The sequence below is a fragment of the Solanum stenotomum genome, chromosome 1 (genome assembly GCF_019186545.1).
Source record: "Solanum stenotomum isolate F172 chromosome 1, ASM1918654v1, whole genome shotgun sequence".
Lineage (NCBI taxonomy): Eukaryota > Viridiplantae > Streptophyta > Magnoliopsida > Solanales > Solanaceae > Solanum > Solanum stenotomum.
This window is the reverse complement of record NC_064282.1, coordinates 60,030,078-60,036,007: the sequence shown is the minus strand read 5'-3', so window position 1 is coordinate 60,036,007 and position 5,930 is coordinate 60,030,078.

The following is a 5,930-nucleotide window of genomic DNA, read 5'->3' as shown; positions in this document are numbered from 1 at the left end:
TTGATTGGTCATAAAATGATCTAAAATCAAATTAATGATTCTATAAATAATACTTTAAATTTTATTCATCTATTAATTTTTATTATTAAAAAATTTAAATATTTTATATCATGATACAATTTCTGTAAGATACTAGATACTTTCATTAGACAACAACTATATGATATGTATGTGACAAAAAAAAAGGAGAAGACTACAATTCCACAAAGATAAGGTAGAAACTTAATGAAATGAAATATTTTTTTTTACCATAGGTGATGTTATTCATATATCAAAATTAAATTATTCTACTGAAGTATATATAACCATCATTCATGATAACAACCAAGTACACTTTTTTTGGTAAAATTACCTCTCTAATATAGCCTTACTCAAATATTAATTGAGTAATAATATTTTGTAAAGGATATGTTATATATAAAGATAAAATATTGAAATACTTATGGTAATCCTTATTAGTGTCATGCACATACAAAATTTTAGGTATGAATATTTAAGATAAAATTTATATTTAAATGGTGTACATCATTTATGTTCATAACCTCAAGAGGAAAGGCTATTGGTGACATTTTCTGAATGGATATTTTTTTTCTATTTTGTTGTTTAGATTTGTTTACAAAATTGAGTGAAGTAAGAAATAATATTATTAAAGAAACGTCAATTTCTCTCATATTTAAACTTTGAATGTATTTTGAAATGTTTTAATGATATCTGGTCATTTTGATCTCAAAATACAACTAACTCTATGGCAATATGTATTAATAATTCAAAAACACTTGTTCTATGTTCGTTCAATTATAATTATTTACTAAAAATATTTAATTTAGTAATATTAATTTTATTTTACAACATCATATACTATATATACGATACACACATGCAACGCATGTGCCGTAAAACTAATTGTCAATAAAGTATCAAAATGACATAGCGGAACCCTATATAAGGTGTCTAAAATGAACATTGCTCGGTTGAGGTGTCTAAATGAACTTGGTGCCAACTTTAGAGGGCCAACCGATGGCTTTTGTCACGACCTGAGCCTATACCCTAGACTTGGCCGGCACTCCAGAACCGTTGCAAGTCCGCAAGCGAACCCTCATCCTGGCTGACTACAAGTGGAAGACTAACTTAAGCATGAAAAGATTAAAAACTGAACAAAATTCATGAAACTTAAAAATCTTTAACTCAAATGAATAACTCTGAATAAAAAATAGAATATTCAACTAGCCAACAATAGGGAACTCAAGTCTTTAATACATTTAATAAGATAAATAAAACAAACTTCTCAAACTCTACTATCTATCTATGAAGCCTCTAACTGACAAAGATTGAAGTTGGGACAAGACTCACGACATCCTAACAACCGATATACTGAAAAGTAAATGAAATCCTCCAAAAGCAAGGAGGCTCACCACATCTAACTCGAACTCCATGTGGTATCAACGAAGCTCCTATTGATGATCCCGAATACCTGAATCTGGATCATGAAATGATGCATACCAAATGGCTCAATACGTAGAATATACGAGCATGTGAGGGTAATTCTAAAGCATAAACATAAGCTTGAACTTGATAAAAAAGAAACATACTTACCTATTCTCAACTCACTCAACTTAACTCAACTCTAAGAAGCATGTTTCGACTAAACTCAAGGAATACTCAGGGTACTCAAAACTACTCAAACATACTCAACTCAGAAGTACAAAAGGATAAGATACTCAACTCAGCAATGAGGTTCTCAACTCAGTGAAACTCAACAATAAGGTACTCGACACAATGAAGAACAAATTAAATCAAGATACTCAACTCGAAGGTACTCACATCAAGATAGTAAACTCAAGATACTCAACTTGAAAGACTATACTCATGATACTCCAGGATAAAGCAATAGTAAAAGATACAATATATATGGAAAGCTGTAAAACTGTAGATAGCAACTGAATGTATTGAAAAATACAATAATACTCAATGTATATATAAAAATACAATATAACTCTGTGGGAGTTTCAATCTCTAACCGACAACCACCACTATGAGCCTAAGTGATGATACATCGTCTTACCCACGCTGCCAGAACTGTTCTATACATTTTCGTCATATAGAACACCTTAACTAAGTGGGTCCACTAGTCTATGGTAAAATGCACTAAGTAATCATCTAAAAAGTATCATCCTTTCTACCCATGATGGCTACATGGTTTATGAAGACTTGAGTTATTATGAACTCGTATCCCTCTATCAGTGCTTATTACTTCTCCCAAAAATATACTTATCTCATATGTTTTTAACACAAAACTCTCTCTTTGGTTTAAGATCATTACTTAAAACTTAGCTTAAAAGCTCTCTTGGAAATCGGTATTTCCTTTCCTGCTCAAATGTGAAAATATTTTAACTCTTGGGAATATTTAGTTCCCGTATAATCTTTGAAGAAATGAACTTTACTCTTACTCTTTACTCAACTCAAAGCTTTAGTCTTAAAACAAAGTTAAAACGTTTGTAAAGGACTTCTTAAAATATGGTTCATGTCGAATAATGGACGTGAACGACTCAATGCAACTCGGAGGGTTCATGCAGAATTATGAGCATGAACTACTGAACTCAAGGACTCAAATATACTTCTCATCTCAAGACTATTCGACTTATAGGGTTCAAGCGGAATTATGGGCATGAACAACTCAACTCCAGGACTTCATAGGTAAGATGTAATAGTCCCATGATTAGAAATACAAACTCAAAGGGTATTAGGGACTCAATACTCAAGACTTAGGACTTAAAGATACTACTCCTCTTAATGACACTCAATTTATGGAGTCCACGCGGAATTTATGGGCATGAACGACTCAACTCGAAGGTCTACATAACTAAATGGAACTCATGTATACGACTCTTCTCACTCTCTTACTTACTTCCTCAAAACATAGTTCAAATCAATAGTTGATCTCAAAGGATTCACAATTGAACTCAAAGGCTTTCTTGAACTCTACTCTTAGCTCTCTCTTGAATGTGAATAATGAATTCAAGAGTTATGGTTAATAATATGAACGATTTCATGATGAAAAATTAGACTCATGAATAAAATATCATACTCACTTGCTCGAGTCTTGAAACAAGTTACTAGAAGTTGTAGAAGACTACATAATAGAATTCAAAGGGACTTTTTAGAATGTTCAAAAGGATTCTAAAACACTTAACTCTTAACTCTACCTTAAATTTGAATTATGAATTCAAGGTTATGATCAAGTTAAGAATGATTTCTAGGTGGTAAGAAGTAGCTTAGAGTAGTTAGAATAAAAAAGGAGTGAAGGTACCCTTTGAAAGAACTCAAACGGAGCAACCGATTGCAAACTGGACGGGGCAGCGACCTTGGTGCTATGAATGGCACGGGGCGCCAGCCCCTAAAATTCAGAGCATACTTTGGGGCGCTCTGTCTGGTGCGACGCGCCAGGCCCCAACCCAGAAGACCCGACGAAATTCTTTGCTCGTTTTCTCACCCTAATTCGCCTAGAATCGAACGGTTTCTTCCCCAATCACTTGGATTCGATTACTTAACATAAGTACACTCTAATCTACTAAATACATCCCTCAAAACACCCAATTTAATCTCAAGATAACATCAAAACCCCAACTAAACAAGATTTAGAATGAACTTCGAGAACACTTCTCAAGAACTCATCAAGAACTCTAATTTTTCAACTTCAAGAATGAAATTTCGCTGAATATAACATGATTGGCATGTGGGTGAAGAAACCCAACACTATGGAAGCTTACATACCTCTTAGGTATTAAACCCATGGCGAAAATCCACAAGAGAACGCAAGAATCTCGACGAACGCTTTGATCCTCTCCTTTTTTCTCTTCTTTTTTGTTCTTAAACTCTCAACTAAAACCCTAGGCGTATTTTAGGATTATAAAATTGAACCTAACAGGATTAGAACCTTAAAACATTACTAAAAATGAATTAAAACTGATTGGGTAAGAAAAAGACCAAAATACCCCTTACTATTTTCGGGTAACTTTCCTTAACAGGACAACCTGACTTCAAAAGGGCTTATATTATTCATCCGAACTCCAAACTTAGCAAACTTGGTGGCGTTGGAAATATAATTCAAAGAAATTTAATTGCGTACCTTGTAGCCCACCTAACTCATCTTGTACTTAAAGTTATGGTCATTTGAATTTGACCTATAACTTAGAAGAACATAGTAATGACTTGAATGAATTCTCTTTAGTTCTTCTTGGAAATCATGGTGCTACATCTAGTGACTTGACCTTAATACTTAAGAAATTATAAAATCCTTGGTAAAATCCTACTCACAACGAAGGATGGTTCGAGTCTTAATTTTTATTCTTTTTGGTGTGTTACAATATCTCCCCCTTGGGATCATTCATCCTCAATTGACGGCTGGACTGGGTATGGTACGGGGTTACTCTTACCAAGGTCTGATTCTAATGGTATGTTATTACTATATCCAAGCTTAACCCAAATCCTTAGGTTCGGGTTTTATTCCTCTCTGTAGGGAATCTCATCCCGAGTCTTACTCCTTACCACCACCTTTAAGCCTAGTACTCTAACAACTCCATGGACTCCTACTAACCAACTCCTTCAGAACCAATTAAGGGATCTCATTTAACTATTCCTCATAGTAAATCCTCATCCTCCTCTTCTTACTCATATATAACCATAGATGAAATTATCACACCATCAGTATCTTGATAAGAACATCAACCTTCTCTTTCTAACATCACTCTATTAGAAAAAGGATCTCCGAAAGTATATCTCCCATACTCTTTGGAGCTCATTGATATCTTACTCTCAAGCACTTGACTTGATTTCTCATCTTGTCATCTCCCCGTTAGGTGTAACGCTAACACTTGAAAGCTATGGACCTATTCCATCATCTCTAAACTGGTCTACAATCTTCTTGCTCTAATACTCGGTAATACTTATCTCATGACTACCGAGCTCTCAATAATCAGGTACTAAGACCTCTTTCTAAGGTGTTTCTCTTAACCTCTTAATGCTCTTGTAACTCTTGTGACTTAGCCACACTTCACTACGCTTATCTATAGGTTAAGGTCTCTCACTTGTACCATTCATATTTATTGCATCAAACATTTCAATTTCTCCCCTACTCTTATGTCAAGTCTTCTAGATCAAATCTCAAGACTACCATTATCACCCTCATGTTTCCATTCTTTTCATCATGACACTCATCTCAAATTCAAGCTTAAAGTTTATTACTAAACCCGAATATCAATATGATTGCTCACCTACCATACTATACCTCATTACTTGATCAATTCTATAACCTTCTGAACATCATGACCCTCTCAATAGATCATACGCCTAGCTTAGATCTATCACTTCATAAATAATCTGCTCTCTTATTCAACACATGAATTTAGTCTCATCTAATACGATGGCACATCGACAGCTACTCTATCCAAGTTAACAAATATATACTCTATCTTAACTTGACTAGCTACTCTTACTCTCCCCATAAGGGAAAATTCTTCATCAATAACTTACTGGGTGCATGACTATAGTAATATAGCTCTTCAAAACACTATCTCCCTTTCTTAAATCACTAAACCTCTGCATACTTTCCTGTGACTCTGGGCTCTTTCACTACTAATGCTCATGATCTTGTAACTCATGCTACCTTTTGGGGTGGAAATATTACCCAAGCTCTAAACATACCTCCTCATAAGGATCTAAGCTGAAACAAGGCTTAAGGAAAAGAGTACAACTCGCTTTTAGTTCAACATACGATTCATATAATTATGGGTGCATTTCTCTGAAACTGAACACTTACTCACTCATGGGCTTCTCTCAAGCCCCTCTGGAGTCTCATAAATTCCTCAAAACTCTTGCTAAGAACAACTCATCGATAAAAGAATGACTTTGCTTTTCAACCACCTCTAGTATGA